Here is an 18,461-nt window from a genome sequence, read left to right as displayed (position 1 = left end):
ATATGAAAATCTGTCAATGTAATCCACCATATAAAAAAAATGAAAGAAAAAAACACATGGTCATCTCATTAAACGCTGAAAATTGGCTTCTTCTTACCAAGTATAATCTTGATAGAAATGGGATGGCTGAGCGTGTTTGGTTTTTCTCCTCTATTCAGCTCTCACTGTTCAGTTTCTCCAGCCCAGCCCAGGCTTATACTATCTACTTAATCTGTGCTCATACTGATCTTAAAATCTGGTGGTTGCCTCTGACAAGACAAAATATCTCCTTCTTGTGAACATCCCCACGGGCTTGTAAATTAAACTTAAAAAAAAAACCTTTAAAACATAATAAAATAAATGTCTCTCAATAATTGTCCATATGAACAATTATATTCCTCTCCGAGTACCTTATCAGAGGCCAGAAACATATTCTACCGCTTCACAATGCACACACGCAGCTTGCCTTCCTGTCTGAAACGGAGAAGGAATCAGTAACTTTAGTGACAACATGTTTTCACATCTCTCATGTCTCCGAAGAAGAGTCAATAAGGAATTTCTTCACTGATCTTGAGAATGGGACTACAAAGCAACTTTTAAAAAATAACTTTTAGGTAGAAAGCATTATCTCACAATGGCTAAAGGGTGATTTCTTGATCTTCAAAAAACATCAAGATTTAGAGCCCCTTTTCAGTAAAGTAATGAGGACAGCATTTCTAAGTGACAATGAGTAACTGTTCTCGCTGGTGGTTATAAGCGCAACAGGCTACAATTTTAGGAAGTTGCACTGGGTAATTAAGACCACAAAACTATGAAGGTGTATTATAGATTTCCCTAGACCTTAGTTGAACCAACTCTTAGCATTTCAAAATACTACTTTTCACTTTCATTTGTGAATTTTCATTTATAAAATTCTTTTGGAAATGGTCTTGTTTAGAGTATGAAAAATGTGACAGCCACTGTAACTCATTGGGGGTATTTTCTAGTGAGGAAAATATAACCATGGCTTGATGGTATCTGAAGAACATATAGATAGTGATGATGACACCCGTCCAATTTCAGATAATAACAAAATTCCAGCCCCTTTAGACCATCTTCTGTGGGCAGCGGGGTAGATGTATAAAAGGGCAAAATACCATTGTTGACATCTTCACAGCAAAGAGAAAACAAACAGGATTAAGGAAAACAGCAAAGTGGGGACAAAGGAAAGAAATCACATACTTGCCACCAATTAAAAAGGTGCTACTTTGTTAACAGTTGCTCACTGTTTCAGGAGGAAATTTTTCACTTCTGAGTCTGTCGTCATGGCAATGAAATTGAGACCTATTTCTTCCCAGCTTTAAAATCACATATAGCAATGATTCACCCGAGGATGAGACAATTCTGAGAGGAGAGACAGTGTGTAGGAGGAAGGAACATCTGTGGGGGCTCCTCTAGGTGTGAGGCATAATCTCACTTATCCCCAACATGAACACACCTTGCAAACACAGTCTGCAAAGGAACTGGCGGGGGCTCTCACAGCAGCTGGATGGAGAGGGCATTGGGACAGGCTGGTGTGGTGGTACATGTCTGCAATTCCAGCACTCCATGAACAGTAGAAGGAGGTTGCTCCTTCCTGATGCCAGCCTGTGCTACTTAGCAAGACCTTATCTAAAAGCCGCCCACATGTGTCACCAGGTAGCTAGAATCAAGGAGCTTCTGACTCAGAACTCACACTGTTTTCCCTTCGACAGAGTTTTTGCAGACAGTCAGAAGTGTTTTTCCTTTCTTTCCTTAAATTTAAGATAGGTAGGTAGATAGGTAGGTAGGTAGGTAGATAGATAGATAGATAGATAGATAGATAGATAGATAGATAGATAGATAGATAGATAGATAGATAGACAGATATAGATAGATAGACAGATAGGTACAGATAGATGATTTTACATCCCAGTCACAACTTCCCTTGCCTCCTCTCCTCCGAGTTCCTCCCCGCTCCCTTCTGCGTGCCCTTCATTGACTATTCAGAAAAGGGCTGGCCTCCCATGAATATAAAAAAAAATGGTATATCAAGTTGCAGTAAGACTAGGAACCACCCCTTGTATTAATACTGGATAAGGTGACCCAGTATGAGGGATAGGGTCCCAAAAGCTGGCAAAAGAGTCAGAATCAGCCCCTGCTCCCACTGTTGGGAGTCTCACCAAAGCAGAAGTGTTTTTCTTTTACATTGAAAGTTCCAAATAAAAATAAACTGGTCTCTTTTCCTGGGGGTTCCTGTAAAGAATTTCTGATAACTATTCTTTGTTGGAACTAATGTTAAGATGAAACAATGTGCATGGGATGCTTAAAGAGAAAAAAAATCAATCGAACAAACAAAGACCCCATAGCATTCTGACCAAAAGTAACTTTGGGAAGGAAGAGTTTATTTAGTTCCAACTTATAGTTCATCATCAAGGGAAGCAAAGGCAGGATCCTGGAGCCAAGGGCTGAAGCACAGGCCATGGAAGGGTACTGCTTACTGGCTTGCTCCGCGTGGCTCAATCAATTATCCTGCTTTCTTATATAACCCAGCACCACCAGCGTAGGGGTGGCACTACCCACAGTGGTCTGAGCCCTTCTACATCTATCACTAGCCAAAAAAGTCCCCACAGATGTGCCCTCAGGCTAATCTGAGGGAGGCAATTCCTCCTTTAAGAATTCCCTCTTCCCAGTTCACTCTAGCTCGTGTGAAACTGGTAAAATCTAACCAGCATAGCATGGCATATGCTCTATGCATGTATCTTCCTGGCGCAATATCATATATGATGGGAACTGTAAGCTAACAATTTGACTCAACTGTCACTCTAAACTGGTAATACCGATTTACTAATTTATTGTTCAAGTTAAGGATGACGCTTCAAGTCTAATGAATGTTATCTCTGATGCCTCTTCTAATCTACAGATTTCAAAGCATATAGGATCAGTCACAACTCATAACCACATGCTGGAAAGTTAACCAATCCCATGTCTGTGAATTGAGAGACATGAAGAGTCAAAGCGCCCCAGCAGCCTCCTCAACATTGTGATCCATGGGCAACCCTCCCAGAGGGGTTCCCCTTTCCTTTGGGATGAAGACTGCTAGATCAGTAGAGCTTTAATCCGATGGTGGAGTGTCTGGGGAACACTATAAGAAGGGAGTGTGAATTTCAGCCCTGGTTTCCGGACACAAAAACCCTGGCTGCAAGAAAAGCAGAACCACATACTCAACCCTGGACATAGAACATGTTCTGCATTCCGAGGCCATTCCCCCGGCTCTGCAAGGTAGTGCTACCTACCTGGCACCGTAGCTCCCTATTCAAAGGCATCCTACCATTATTAAGACAGATTCTTTGGCACAGCCAGGTCTGACAAGACAGATGAATTCCATCGGCTGGCCCCCTGTAGACTTCACCTATGAGATGACTTTCTTAGCCAGAAGTGACGTTTCTATGGAATACGATGACAGTGTTGAGGGCAATCTACAAACCCACAGATGGTAGTTTTGGCAGAAGCACTGTGTAGAGGAAAAGGGAAATCCACACAGAGTGAGTATGCTTTTTAGTAAGAATAACGTGCTGCGCCTCCATGGTGAAAGCTGCCTGACATTCCAATCACCCACCTGAACACTCAAGGTCTCACCACAAGTTCAGTTCTCCCAGGGGTGGAGGACACGTCCCCTGGACCTTCCAAGGCAGAAGTTTCAATACAATACACTCACTGCAGCTCTCCAACCTCCCCGCACTTCAGTGCTTTCTCTTGTCATGTGCTAAGGCCGCTCTGGACTTGACACCACCTGTGTAAGACACCTTTGGTTCTGAATTCACTCGGGCTTGCCTCACTCAGGTTCTGTCTTCTTCATCTCTGATCTGCAGCCTTCATTCCATCTGCAGCCTAAATTCCTCTTTGGGAAGCAGCTCAGCGTATTCATAGATTCCAAAGTTCAAACCTTACCTGAATTGGCCCTGTCTCAAATAAAAACTAAGAAGGGCTGGAGAAAAGGCCAGTGGTAAAGCCCTTGCCTAGTGTATGGGCATGTGTAAGACCCAAGATAGTGGTGTTTCTGGTACGGCTTTGACTTTGGCTTGTCCTGATTCTATGGCACTGGGTACCTTTTCCTATACTAACTAGCAGTTGACACATCTTTGGAGAAATACTTATTCAAATCCTTTGGCAAATTTTTAATTGGGTTGTCTTTCTGGGTCTTTTTTTTTTAAAAAAAAAAAAATCATACGTAGTTGCAGAAATTCTGATAGATCCCGGATATCAGACCTTATCAACTAAATGATTTGCAAATAATTTCCCTGTTCTGTAGGTTATCGTTTCATTTTGTAGCTCTAAGAGAGTGTAGCTCGGGGCTAGTGCACATTCGCAGCATGTCTGGAGACCTGCATGAGAAACAAAACAGCCCACAAATATTTTTAGTCCCAACATAGTCAATTTACCTCATTTCTTTTGTTGCCTGTACTTTTGTTGTTGTAACGAGGTCCAAGGTCATCCTTGGCTACACAATATCTCAAATAAGCAAGGAGGGGGAGAAAGGAGAAAAACAGGACAGGGAGATAAAACTTGGAGAACCATTCTCTAATCCAAGTTGAGGAACGCATGGACCTCTTTATGACTTTTAGAGCTTTCCCTTTCAGATCTGTGACTGATCTACGAGTTAGTTTGTTGTATGTGGTATGGCAGAGGAGTCTAGTTTCATTACTTTGCATGGTGCTGCCCAGTTGTGATAACTCCCTTTAAAGACTATTCTTTTCCAGCTGGGCGGTGGTGGCGCATGCCTTTAATCCCAGCACTCCAACATTTGGCAGCTTAGGAAAAAATTAGACCGTATGTATGTACACATTTATAATTTCTGGGGCCTCCGATTAAATCGCACTAATCCTGCCTGTCCACCTCCATGCCGGATCCACGCTCCCTTGGTTCCTGTAACTTTATGGGAAGCTGTGAAATCAGGAGGGTGACTACCTTACCATTTTCTTTCCCAGGGTTGTCTTGGCTATTCTGGTTCTCCGGGGTATTCATGTGAACCTTAGGGCCCACTTGTTGATTTCTGTCCCCGAATCTCGAAAACTGGCTTCTGAGAGGGAGTTGGACTTCTAGGTCAACTGGGGGAGTATTGCCATTTAAACAGTTTACATCTTTTGAACCATAAACCCAGGATGCCTCTCTGTTCTTGGTTCTACAATCCTGCAGATTTCGTACAGGAATTCAGGTCAGAACACTGGCAGAAATGAAAAGCTGTCTGCAGTCTGTCTGCGTGGCCCACCTGTGCTCCTTACAGTGAGTGCACTGGACTTAATTTGCTTGGAAGAGGCTGCCACTCCCTGCAATCAAATGATCCTGGACCAGGGGATTATCCGTTGAGATGAATAAGACTTCTTCAACAGAAACTACTGAAAATCAGAATTGAGAGTTTTTTTTTTACCATGAATGCAGCTGACTCCAAAGTCTACACTTTTCCCATCACCACCCTTAAAAGGTCCTTGGCTTTGACTGGCTCGCTGCCAGTCTTAAGAGTTAGTTATAGGCCGGCTAAGAAACGACTTAATCCATCGAGTTGCACATCTGTCTCCTTAGCCTGTTAGTCTTCAATTGCTTTTCTAGTTTTGCTCTCTATCTGTGCTGCCTCAACTGCAAGCCCTGGGAGTGTGTGTGTGTGTGTGTGTGTGTGTGTGTGTGTGTGTGTGTGTGTGTGTGTGTAGTATGTGTAAATTCTCTATGCTAAGCGTGCTGCCTCAACAGTAAGCCTTGGAAGTTTCAGAAAGAGGGAGAGAGAGAGAGACAGAGAGAGAGAGTTCTTTATACTAAGCTGCTGAAGGCTCAGTTCTTCACATATTGAGCATGGTAGGGGAGTTGTCCCTGTATTCTGGAATATTCTGCTTCTATAATCATAACAGCATGCGACTTTCAATAATAACACAATACCATGGTACCTCTCATCTTGCTAAGGAAAAAAAAACAATTACAGACATTTGCAAACCACAGCCTTATACCAATCAATACGACAGTGTGGGAAAAAGTAAACACTGTCTCCACGATTTCCACTGACAGATTTTCTTCTCTTCTTTCTCCCTAACAGTTGGAAATCTTCTCTTCTGACAAATAACACTGAAGAGACAAAGACCACAGAGGAGGAACCGAAGCCTGAGATGGTGTATTTTTAGTCATTTTGATTAAATTATGGAGATGTGAAGTTGATAATTTATTGAAGGCGAACAGGAAAGTCTATGTAAATGTTTGCAGATGAATAATTAATGTGACTTTCCGACATCACTAGGCCTTTAATTAGAGTCACTGTAAAACAAAGCAAGAACCAAAGAGCACAATTATTACTGCGGCTAATTGTAACGTTCCTAAGTAGCATCTGAGAGTCGCTGCTGCTTAATTTGCATCTTTAAGGGAAGATGGCCCATACCTAGGGTGGCAGTTGCTTTTCTTCCTGCTCTAACTACTTCCCTGCAGATCAAAATCTATTAATACATTAATGAATTTCCTTCTACTAAAATATTACCCAGAAAGTTTGGGGCGTGTGTGTTTTTCTAATGTATTAGTTTTCGTGGCAGTGATGTTTGTGCTTCTCGGCTCCTGAGAAGGTGAAGTGAAGGCACAATGATTCCTTACCAGCCACTCAGCTGCATCTTCCTGCCTGCTGTTTATGGCCCTTGAGGACACGTTAGGCTGCCCGTGGGGTCTTCTGCATCCTCCCTGGCTTGTTCTTCATTGTCTTCCTTTCTGCTCACTTTTCCTCCTTTTGGCTCCATTCCTTGATTTTTTTTTCATTTGTTTTTATACTATCTCTTCTTCTTCTGCTTCCGTCTCTGCCTTTTCCCCACCCTTGGAAACCAGAAGCAGTATAACGCCTTTGATCTCCACGGAACTGACTAAATATGTTCATGACCTTGAGAGTTAAGACACCAAGGCTTCCTCTCTTCATCAGTGGTTGCTTTCTGGGCTCTGACATCATTTGAGGGAAGCACAGAGCCCTAAGGATGCGAGTCCCTTTGGCTCAGGATCCACAATTCATCCTCTTACCTGCCCTATGTATCCCGGCTCATAGTTTCTGGTATAAATGGCAGGGCCCAGAGAAGGGTTAACCTGAATTGAATAAATAAATAATTCATAGTGAGAAATAGAATATCCAAGGTCATTTATTCATCAGCTAATCAACGCGATCACCTTCTGAGAGAGAAATAAAATTAAAACCAGAAGACAATCTAGATACAATCAGAAAATAATTCTCTGAAGAGACTTTAAGAGGTGCTTTCATAAAGCTGGGGCATCCTAGAAGACGTTTTCCTTGGATACAGTGTGTGGTAGGGGTGTACTGGCCACGCTAATGATAAATTGTAGATGATGAAGGAGTTAGTATGGATGCCATGAAGATGGGTCGCGCAGAGTTCTATCAAGTCAGAAAAGCAACTAGATAGCAAAGTCAAGAGTGCATGGCATTTATTTTAAAGTTAAATAATAGCTTATTCCTACACACCTCAAAGCTCAAACAATAGAGGAGAACCACTAAGAGCCACAGATTCCTTCTCCTGTAGACGAGTGCTTATGGAAAACAAAAGAACAGCCCGCCAGGCACCTTCTGCGAGATCTGGAACACAATCCTTTTATCTAGTCATATCTTCTAAGAAGATGTTAAAAGGAGAGCTAGAAGGGCATGGAGACAGGACAGTGAAGAGAAGCTGTTGGGAGTGGAATCAACACTGTGCAGAAGAGGAGAAAGCTCCCACACCTATCAGCCAAAACTCTTGCCACAGTGGATCATTATTTTCTCGGGCTTTGGGGAAGCCATTCTCTGTCCTTGTGACTCTTCTTCATGCATCTTCCATGTCCAAAGGTGATGACATTGCATATCCAAGATAACCTCCCAGTTCAGATGATCAGCAAGCTAAGTTCCACCTACGACCTGCATCCCCCACCCCTTGCCATGGTAAGATATTCACAGGCTCCAGAGACTGCGGCGTAGGTGTACGACTGTATAAAAATTCAACAGTAGGTAGCTGCCACACACTCTGCAATAGGGAGGAATGCAATTCCACCACGTGTGGATTTTTCCTCCCTAGGAAACAATTTCCTGGCTTCTCTCTGCTCACGGGAGACTGTGCTGCATCTGACTGGTAGATGTGGAAAGAACAAGCTGGGTGTATTGGCTCACAGTTCCCTCCTTTCCAGGAATGAGTTACGAATAGGTCCACTCAGTCCTCTTTTCCTCCGGGGACTGCCCTGCTGGGAGGAGGCACTGGATGGAGGTCTGAGGATGAGGCCCATTCATGCTGAAAATCAGGACTAACAAGTAAATTTATTTAGCAGTTCTAAACCTCAGACATCCAATTCCTCAAAGTCGCTCCGTAATAAAGATAAGATGTGAACTTCATTTCCACACTCTCCTGTTTCATTTCTCAAACCATTCAGAATCTAAGTCAGAAAGAAAGCACCTTTGTTGACACTGTCAAACAGACCTAAACAGAAAGTGCTTCATAGACGATGGGGTTTTGTTTGTTTCAGAACAGAGTTTGTGTGGGACACAGTATAATACTCTGGTGAAATGCTGCGTCGGGCCGCCCAAGTTCCAGCATCAACTTTGTTGTTTATATGGTATGCTACCCATTCAATCCCTTTGATCAACTTCCCATCCATAAAATGGAAGAGTGAATTCTTGCTTCTTCTAGGTATTTTGAGTACCTGCAATGTACTACATACTGCGTCTTCTGCAAGCATGCCACCCCTGGGTTTAGTGTGGACATGATTTGCCATAGGACAGAGCTCTCAGAAACAGAAATGGTATCTAGTTCATCTCTCAATCCCAAGACCTGCACAGCTCCCAGCGAGCCGCAGAGCCTAACACACATTTGCTAGGTGCCTAGATGAAGCAGGAGGTGAGGTTGAAAAGCCACGGGAGGAGCCTGTACTACGATGAAGCACACTGTCTTTAAAAGAGAAAAGAGAATCGCTTCATCTCACCTTACAATTGGCTAGAAAGTTAGTGGGTTTTACCATTAATGGTAAATTTTATTCAAACTATATTCCAAAAAAACGAACTTGGTCTACTGTTCAATCATGAATCTTTGCTGCCCTCTAGTGGAAGAACAACACAAAGCCTACAACAGTGCCAGGCTCGGCAGGCTGGTGATTTAGAGGCATATAATCCATACACATTGTACTCATACATGAAATTGCCAAAGAGTAAATAAAAATTATAAAAGTCATTTCTGAAAATTAAAACAGCTTTTATACAGAAGTGTTTCCCAAGCATTCTATCTCTTCCATTTTCAGGGTTTTACTTTTCAACATTTGAATTAGTGTTTCAGATAACTTACTTGCATTCAAAATCTATTTCTCCTGGATGATCCCAAACAATTTTTTACTGTTTAAATTTTGCATCAAGTATATCTAATTTTAAAATAAGCAACATGAAACTTGGGGAGAAGTTGCAGGTGGAGAATGTCGTTTAGAGATACAACAGGTGTCAAGGGCCCTTGGGCTCTGTTCTCTCACTTGAGAGTGCACAGTTAATCCTGCCACCTAACTTCAGATTATGTCCCAATTTTAGATCCCCGGGATGCCCCCAAAGGGGTCATGAAGAATCCTCAATTCAATGCAAACATTTTCTGAGCACTGAGAAGCTTTATTACTCGGTAAAGGAAGGGCTGGTTGGAATGAAGTATAAAACACACGGTCTTTAGACGTAAAAAAGAAAATGCATGGCCTTGTGTGCAGCTGCTTAAGACAGGCAGCAGTCTGTGTCAGAACACCACTGTATTGATACAGCTCCGGTGATCAGCAGAAGGGGAGATTTACGGGACAGCAGCTTCCTGCAGTAGCCTGAAAGCGAGTGGGCTCTGGAGAGTGGAGAAGGTATTCAGTAAATAAGTAAAGGCATCTTGTGAGGAGTCAGAAATAGGACACAGGATTGGAAAGTACAGCACCAACTTTAGGGAGGAAGTCCACCCAGGAACGGTTGCAGCGACCCGTGTAGTCAGAAAAGCAATCGAACATCACCTAGTTGGAACTCCATCCAGAGGGCTGTGAAGGTCATTCCAAACCCAGACTTTATCTGTTTTGAAACATTGATGGAGTTTTTTTTATAAGGGATCACAATGATTTTAGAGGAAAAAAATATAATCCAGAAGGGAAGTTGGAAGCCAAAGGGATCGGTTAGAGGCACAGTGTTGTGGCCTGGACATGAGACTCTCAGCCGTATCTATAAAGGCAGTGGAGGACGGACACGAGTTGTCTAGGGAAGAGGAGCCAAGTCTCTCAGGAGCTGGCAGATGCCAGAGTGAGTCCGTGGAGAATGAGTGTGAGACAATGCCGGGGTCTCTGAGGTTCGAGTCTGAGCAGCTAAGAGGATGCGGGAGCCAGTGAAACATAAACCTCAGGGTTAGAGAAGCCTCGGCATTTGATTATTTGACACACGTGCTTAAAGGACAAAGTCATTCTAGTGCCGGCTACCACTAAGAAGTCTGATAATTTATCAACTAGAGAAAGGAGATCAAAAGTGTGGAACTCCACACTTCATCGTTATTCAAACGCACAACAAAAATCTGAAAGTTACGTTTGACTGTAAGTTGCTGAGGCTCATGGTATTTATTGTTTAATTTTTACTTGACATTAACTGGGCAAATATATGTAGGATAATGTGGTTTCCAGGCATGGATGCATTTTGCAAGTGATGAAAACAGGGTCATTTGTGTGCCCATCGTCTCAAATGTTTATCTCTTCTTTGAGATGGAATGATCAAGAACCCTCTCTTCTGGCTACATCTAAAGGTACAAAACGTTACTGTCTGTTGTAGCCACAGTGCTGTGAAAAGGAACAGCGGAACTATTCTTACTGCAACTTTGTCCCTGCTGGTGCCCTTCTTATCCAATACTCACTTTGCCTGGTCCAGCTCTGGGAAAACACCATTCTTTTCTGGATTTCCAAGATGAATGCTCACATACCCAGGACGTAGGATAATGAAATACTTGTCATCTGTTGTTTGACTTATTCCTCGTCCTTTAAAATTTTAAAATCTTAAAATCTCTGAGTGATTTTAAATATTCACTAGTAGCTGTACTTCTTCCATCACAACCCCCTCTTTTCTCCTCCCTCCCATCCCCGTGCTAGGGACAGAAATCAGAGCCTTATATAAGGTGAACAAGCACTCTACCACTGAGCTGCAACCCAAGCCTTCCCATCTTCTCTTTTTACACTGAGAAATAGGATTATCTATTTTTACATTAAAGTCCTTTTATAATATAAAATCTGTGAGGCCTAAGAGCTATTTCCTATACTATGGATATTGCCTGACACACAGCCAGTGTTCCATCACAGGTTTTAAATTTAGATTAATTTTAACTGAACTGTGCTAAAACTCATCTCCCAAGAACAGAGACACCACCTTTGGACACCACATGAAAACCCACAGAATCAACCAAACTGGTCCCACAGGGGCTCACTGTGGCTGAACTGGCAATCAGGGAGCCCACAGAGATCTGAGCTGGGTCCTCTGTGTGTTGTATAGTTGGTCTTCTTGTGGGACACCTAAGAGTGGAAATTCGGGGGGAGGGGGCTATCTCTAACTCTTTTGCCCGCTTTTGGAACCCATTTCCTCCTACTAGGTTGTCTTATCCAGCCTTAATATGAGGGGAGGAGCCTAGTTTTATTGCAACTTGACTTGCCATGTTTAGTTGACATCCCTGGGAGGACGGCTCTTTTCTGAAGGGAAACAGAGGCAGGGGAGGGGGAGGGGGAGAGAGAAGGATCTGGGAGGGAAGTGGGGAGTGAAAGCTGAGGTTGGGGTGTAATATATGAGCGAAGACTACTTTTCTTTAAAAATTAAATAAGAAAACAAAACCAAACAAACGGTCACCTTTGGTGTCCCAGCTCTTCACCTCCCTTCATACATCACTGGGTTTGAAACACTGAGATTCAGGTTCAGAAACAGGAGGATTAACAAAATAATTGCAAGCAAGGGCACTGTATTCTTCTTCCAATGGAGATCAGACTTCCCTCCACTCCCTTATGAAATCTGTTTATTTCCATTAATATTTTACCTCTTAACTAATACATTAAAAAGGATATCTATTTACGGAGAACCATGTGATGCTTTGGAACACGGCCTAATGTTTGATTCAGATTACACATGTGTATTTCCTGGTGTATCATCTCCTCATGGTCAAAACTCCAAAATCTCTCCCCCAGCTTTTTTTTTTTTTTTTTTTTTTTTGGCCAGAACAACTTTATTTATTAACCAATAAAAGCAACACATATACAGAAGGACATCCCATATCATATTCTGTAGGTCTTTTAAGTGTTTGAAGATTACTCATCTTTGTAGAATACATCTCTGTGCATCTAGAAAACAGAATTAACATGACTATAAGCTTGACAAACATGGGTGCATATTAACCTGTAATTCTCAATAACCTATATGCTTAAAGACTAAAGCTTAATGTTATAAAAATAAACAACCTGTAAACAGATGCATAGTGCAAGCACAATGACCTTGGAATTGTTGCAATATACAAAAATATTTTCACCAGAGGTAGAAATGTATAGTGAACCATGACAAAATAACCTTAATTTGCATCATTATACAAAATATTCTAAAGAGGAGTAGAAACATATATACAGTGTGACAAAAATAATTTTACAGTTGCATTAATATGTAAAAATATTTTAAATAGAAGTAGGAAAATATATACAATATGACAAAAAGTATTTTTGAATTTATATCAATATACAAATTATCTTAAATAGGGAATGAAAAATAATTTTACATTTGTACCAATATACAAGAATCCATACCAATGAAAATTACCTAAAACTGATTGTTGATTACTTAGTTTATTTTTTTTTTTTCTTTTTCCCTTGATGTTTTTATTTTTTTTTTCTCATGGTTTATTTTTTTTTATATATATATTTAAAAATACTTGCCCTGCTATGCAGTAACACGCTATATCCACTTGCTCAAAACTACACAGCCATTGAGCAACCTGACCCCGTCTCACGACTACCACATCCCTCTCCGAAGGCCCTGGCAGCCCTCATTCTGTCCTTGACCTCCACCAAAGCAACCGTTCTTTTTTCCACATGAGTGAGATCATGCGTTACTTGTCTTCCTATACCTATTTTACCTCACTTAGCATAGTGACTCCTCGTTACAGACAAATGACAGGATTTGACTATTCTTATGACTGCGTCTGTGTCCCACATTTTCTTGATGACAAGCTGCTTCTACTTCTTGACCACTGTGACCAGTGCTGCAGTAAACACGCGTTCTGATGTGTCTTCAGTACGCATTTCATTTCTGTGGCGATCGCTCAGTGGTGGGACTGAGGAGTTGTGAGTGGCTCCCTTACTTTTCAGGTCAATCCCCATGTGGCTGCCGTAACGCCCACGTTAACTTACATTCCCACCAGCACATTTTATCATCTATCTCTCTGACCATGGCCGTCCTTACTGCTGTGAGATGGTGCATTCTGATGATTGTTGATATTGAGCATTTCTTCAAAAACTTTTTGGACATTTTTGTACCTTTTTAAAAGTAATGCCAACTTACATGAGTCATCCATTTTTTTAATCAGGTTGGTTCTGACTGTTGAGTTCTTGTATATTCTTGAAACTGACCCATTGTCGGATACAGTTTACAAATACTTCCTCCTCTTCTCTGGGTTGTTCTCTACTCTGCTTCCTTTGTTATGCAGTCTGAATGTAATCACATTTCTCTATGTGTACTTTTTTTATACATGCTTTTTGGGTCTTACCAAAATATCCTAAAGCATTTTCCTAGATTTTTTTTCTAGTAGTTTCATTATTTTGGGCCTTGCTTTTAAATCTTTACTCCATGTTTAAGGTACTATCAAGAGATACAGGCCAGCTTTCACACTTTTGCATGTGGCTATCCAATCCCACAATTTCCTTAGGACCTTTGTTTTAAAAAAGGCTGAGTGTGGCAGTTCACACCTGTCTCCTAGTGTCCCAAGGCTGATTGTTGATAAGAGACCAACCTGACCACCAGAGTTAAATCTGCATATAAATAAAGAGCAAAAATAACCACTTGACTACAGATGTGTGGGTTTACTTCTTGGTTTTCTATTCTATTTGTCGGTGTGTATGTTTTGATTGTGAGACCATGCCATCTTGGACAACACAACTTTACAGTCTATTAAGAGCCAAGTACTCCAATGCCCCCTTCCTTGCTCTTTTTTGCTTAAGATTGGTTGTAGGGAAAGAGGTGGAGGAAAGGGCACTGTACTTCCACACAAAGTCTAAGATTGCTTCTATTGCTATGAAGAATACCCCTGATATTTTGATAAGAATTGGCTGTGTTGATTATTTTGTGTCATACAGATATTTTTAACAATATGATTTCTCTCTAAACACTGTCTTCCTATTCTATGTGTGTATATTTTCTTCATCAATGTTTTATGGTCTTTCCCATAAAGATTTTTTTTCACTTCTTTTAGCAGCTATTATAAATAAGATTGCTTCCCTGTCTCCTATTTCAGACCACTGCTACTGATTTTTGTGTGCTGAATGAATGTGTTTAATGGGAAATTGGCTGTCTCTCAAGATTAAGAAATGGAAGCTTCTTCTCAATGTTAGGAAGATGTGGAAGGAATGGGTCCACAGAAAGCCCTTCACTCAATCAGGACGTGGGGTAGTAGCCACTAGCAGTAATAAAGACTTGCCAACATCATGCCTTCATCCAGGCCACTGGGGTAATAACTGCTCACAGCCACCAAGTCACTCACCAGTTCGGGAAGAGCAGTCCCACCAGAGCAGAAGAGCCACCACCAGAGACATCTTCTCTTCACATCTGAAAACAGTGAGGAGGTGAAGAACGACAAAATATTGTGAAGACATAATATATACATTCTATATTTTTAAAAATGTAATGCTTATAGGAGATCCTCCCTGCATACATGATTCATAGTCATAACAAAATATTATTTTAAATGCATGTGAACATTTCCCAAGATGCACTATGCTTGACTGTAAAACAAACCTCAGTAGGTTCTAAAGGACTATGTCCCACAAAGCAGGCACTGCCCATTATTTGGCTTCAACTCTAGAAATGTGACTTATCTGAACTGAGATGTCCCATAAAGAAAATCACCCAACAGATTGTGAGCACTTCATAGAAGTGTAGAATATCTCAATAATTACTTTAATGCACTGATTAGTTGTTGAAATGTTGATAGTTTAATATTCATTTAAGTAAAATACCATCACAGTGTTCTAATTGTACAAAGTATATTCATAACCTGCAGCGAAATTAAATTAGGAATCAATAATAGGAAAAAAATCAGGGAATTCACAAATTTGTGAAAATTGAATTACATATTCCAGAAAAAACAATGATTTATTAAAAAGTGGTAATGGATTTATACTAAGTATAATGGAAGAATACTTAGAGATGAATCTAAATGTAAACAGAATGAACCCAAATGAAGGATTCAGAAGAGCAATGTACAGAAGGAAAGATATAGTTTACCAATCCAAATCCTAACTGATAACCTAAATTTATATAGTCTTCTGTAAGATTACATAAAGAAAAAAGAACTACACATACACAATGCAGTAAGAATAAATAGTAAGTCATAAGGATCAGAAAAATTATAAAATAGAATATAAATTAGAAAAGAACATTAAATTGACTCTTTTGAAAGGAAAACAAAATTGACAAATTTTAATTAGATTGGTCACACAAAAAGATAACATTCAAAAGGCTAAAATTAGGAGGAGGGGGAACAAAGACGGTGTTGTGGTCAGAGGCACAAAAAGAAAATGGGAAAGAATGGAAGACAAAGACGTTGATGCTGAGGGAAGAAATACTAGTCTTCAGTGCCTGCCTGATTTCAAGTCAGACCACATGGCCATAGCCACAAAAAGGCAGCTTCTGGGCCGGGCGGCGGTGGCGCACGCCTTTAATCCCAGCACTCGGGAGGCAGAGGCAGGCGGATCTCTGTGAGTTCGAGACCAGCCTGGTCTACAAGAGCTAGTTCCAGGACAGGCTCTAAAGCTACAGAGAAACCCTGTCTCGAAAAACCAAAAAAAAAAAAAAAAAAGGCAGCTTCTGGTACAAACAATACATAGTCACGTACTTTTAACACATAGTCAAAAGAGCAGAGGAGATATAGACCAATACAAGGTATGATCCAATCTTTGAAAAATATGTCAAACCATACATTAGAAGAAGACAGCCATTTCCACAAGGGAAGCTGGGAAAACTAGATATAAACACGATAATAAATATCTTTCTCTCACCCTGTGCAAAACAAAAATATCAAATAGATCCTGAAGCTCTTAAACGGTTAGAGGGAAAACACTTAAAATATCAACATAAGTCACTAGGAAAATAATGGCTCAACCCCAGACCCGGGCATGAGAAACCTCCTTTGAAGTTATTGGTCAGAGGAGTCCAAGCGATTTAAACTATTACTGTTGCCCTTGTTCGAAGGTAAGACTCAATTGCATACTTGGAGGATTCAAGCTAGATTTGATCTGAGAGTCTCCTCCTTGGAGACTAGCTGTCAGAGTACCAGAAGGTAGGTACATGCTGGCAAGAGCAGGCAGCAAGCAATAGCCCTACCCAGCAATGATGTCTGGGAGCTACAACAATAAACTAAGAAAGACATCCCTAAAGGTGCAGTAGTAGCCCTGATATCTTGATTATAACCAACAGATGTCCAATTATACTTAAAGCTCACTTCATAGGAGGAAAATCATGCCAGGTACTAGAAACCGACCTGATTCCCAGGGCTAATGGAGCATGAATCTTACAGGAGAAGCTACTGTCACCACTTTGCTAAATCAGCATAATTCCTAACTTCATTCCAATACCCTCACACCCACACAGATCAGTATAGTTCTCATCCCCCATCAAAGAAGCTTCTCTTTGCAGAGGATGGAGACCATTACAGAGGTCCACAACTGATCAAAATGCAAAAGCCATCTGATAGGGGACTGCCCAGACCCAGTGGATATATCTAAAACATCGTTATTAATCTGAGGCTCAGGGAACATCAAAAAAGTGGGGGTAGAAAGACTGGAAGGGCCCGAGGATTGGGAAATTTGTGAGACCATGTCTCCTAGAAATGGAGGGGAAGCTACTATGCTTCAGCAGCATGACTGCCTAAACAGGACCTGAACAGCGACATTACTGGAGATGCTATTGGAAAAAGGAGAAATCTGATTGGCTCTCACTCCGACACAATAAACTATAGGCAACCAAAGACTGCTAAAAGAGGGGAAATTAGTTGTCCCTGGGGATGAGACTCCTAATTGGGTATCCAATTCCAAGTTCTCAGCCCTGAAGTCAAATACACACAAGCAACACTACATGCCTCAGAAGGGCTGCATTTAAATATTTATGCATTTACACACTGAAGTTACAATAACAATTCAGGAAAAAAAAAAGAGCCCATAAATTTAAGAGTGAGTGAGTCAGGGTACGTGGAAGGAGATGAAGGGAGAGAAGGGGAGGGGGAAAATGATATAATTATATTTTAATTTAGAATCGTAATAAAATTTCCAATTAAAAATTAAAAAGACTGCCCTGAGATTCCATCCCAATTAGAATGTCAGTCATTAAGAAAATAGCAGATGTTAGCAATGATGTGGATAAAAGGAAACACACACTGCTTCTGGGAATATAAACTCACCCAGATACTATGGCAATAAGTATGAAGGTTTCTCAAAAACTACATAGATATTCCACACTACCCAGACTTCTCCTGGATGTCCGCTCACTGACCTCTAGGTCAGCATCTCCCAGAGACCCTTGCACACCAACACTGATCTCATCACTAGTCACAACCACTAGGTCACAGACCAGCCTAGGTGCCCATCAACAGGCGCACAGATAAGGAAAACATGATACACATGCACAATGACCTGACTTCTTCAGCCATGAAGAACAAAGTTGTGTTGTTTGCAAGAAAATGGATGCAACTGTAGAATTAAGCCAGTCTCGGAAAGACGAATATTGTCTATTTTCTCTCATTTGTGTTCCCTAGATGTTATATGATGTAAGGAGGGTCATCTGTCTATGTGTTACTTTCATTGATTAATAATGAGACTGCCTTGGCCCTTTGATAGGACAGAAAATTAGGTTGGCGGAGTAAACAGAACAGGATGCTGGGTAGAAGACAATGAGTCAGTCGCCATGATTCTCTGACCCAAGAAGGATGTAGGTTAGGATCTTTCCTGGTAAGCCACCACCTCGTGGTGCTAAACACATTAAGAGAAATGGGTTAATGAAGATGTGAGAGTTAACCAGTAAGAGGCTAGAGCTAATGGGCCAAGCAGTGTTTGAATGAATACAGTTTCCGTGTAATTATTTCGGGTAAAGGAAGCCAAAGAGTCAGGCGGCGAGAAGCGGCCCTGCAGCTTCTACAGTTATATACATAAAAATGCGCATATATGACATGAAAAATAGATACTTCTGTGGTCCTGCTGCAGCCTGGGTTCAGGTCCTAAGACAA

This window comes from Arvicola amphibius, chromosome 10 (assembly GCF_903992535.2).
Source record: "Arvicola amphibius chromosome 10, mArvAmp1.2, whole genome shotgun sequence".
Taxonomy (NCBI): Eukaryota; Metazoa; Chordata; class Mammalia; order Rodentia; family Cricetidae; genus Arvicola; species Arvicola amphibius.
This window is presented reverse-complemented; position numbering follows the sequence as displayed.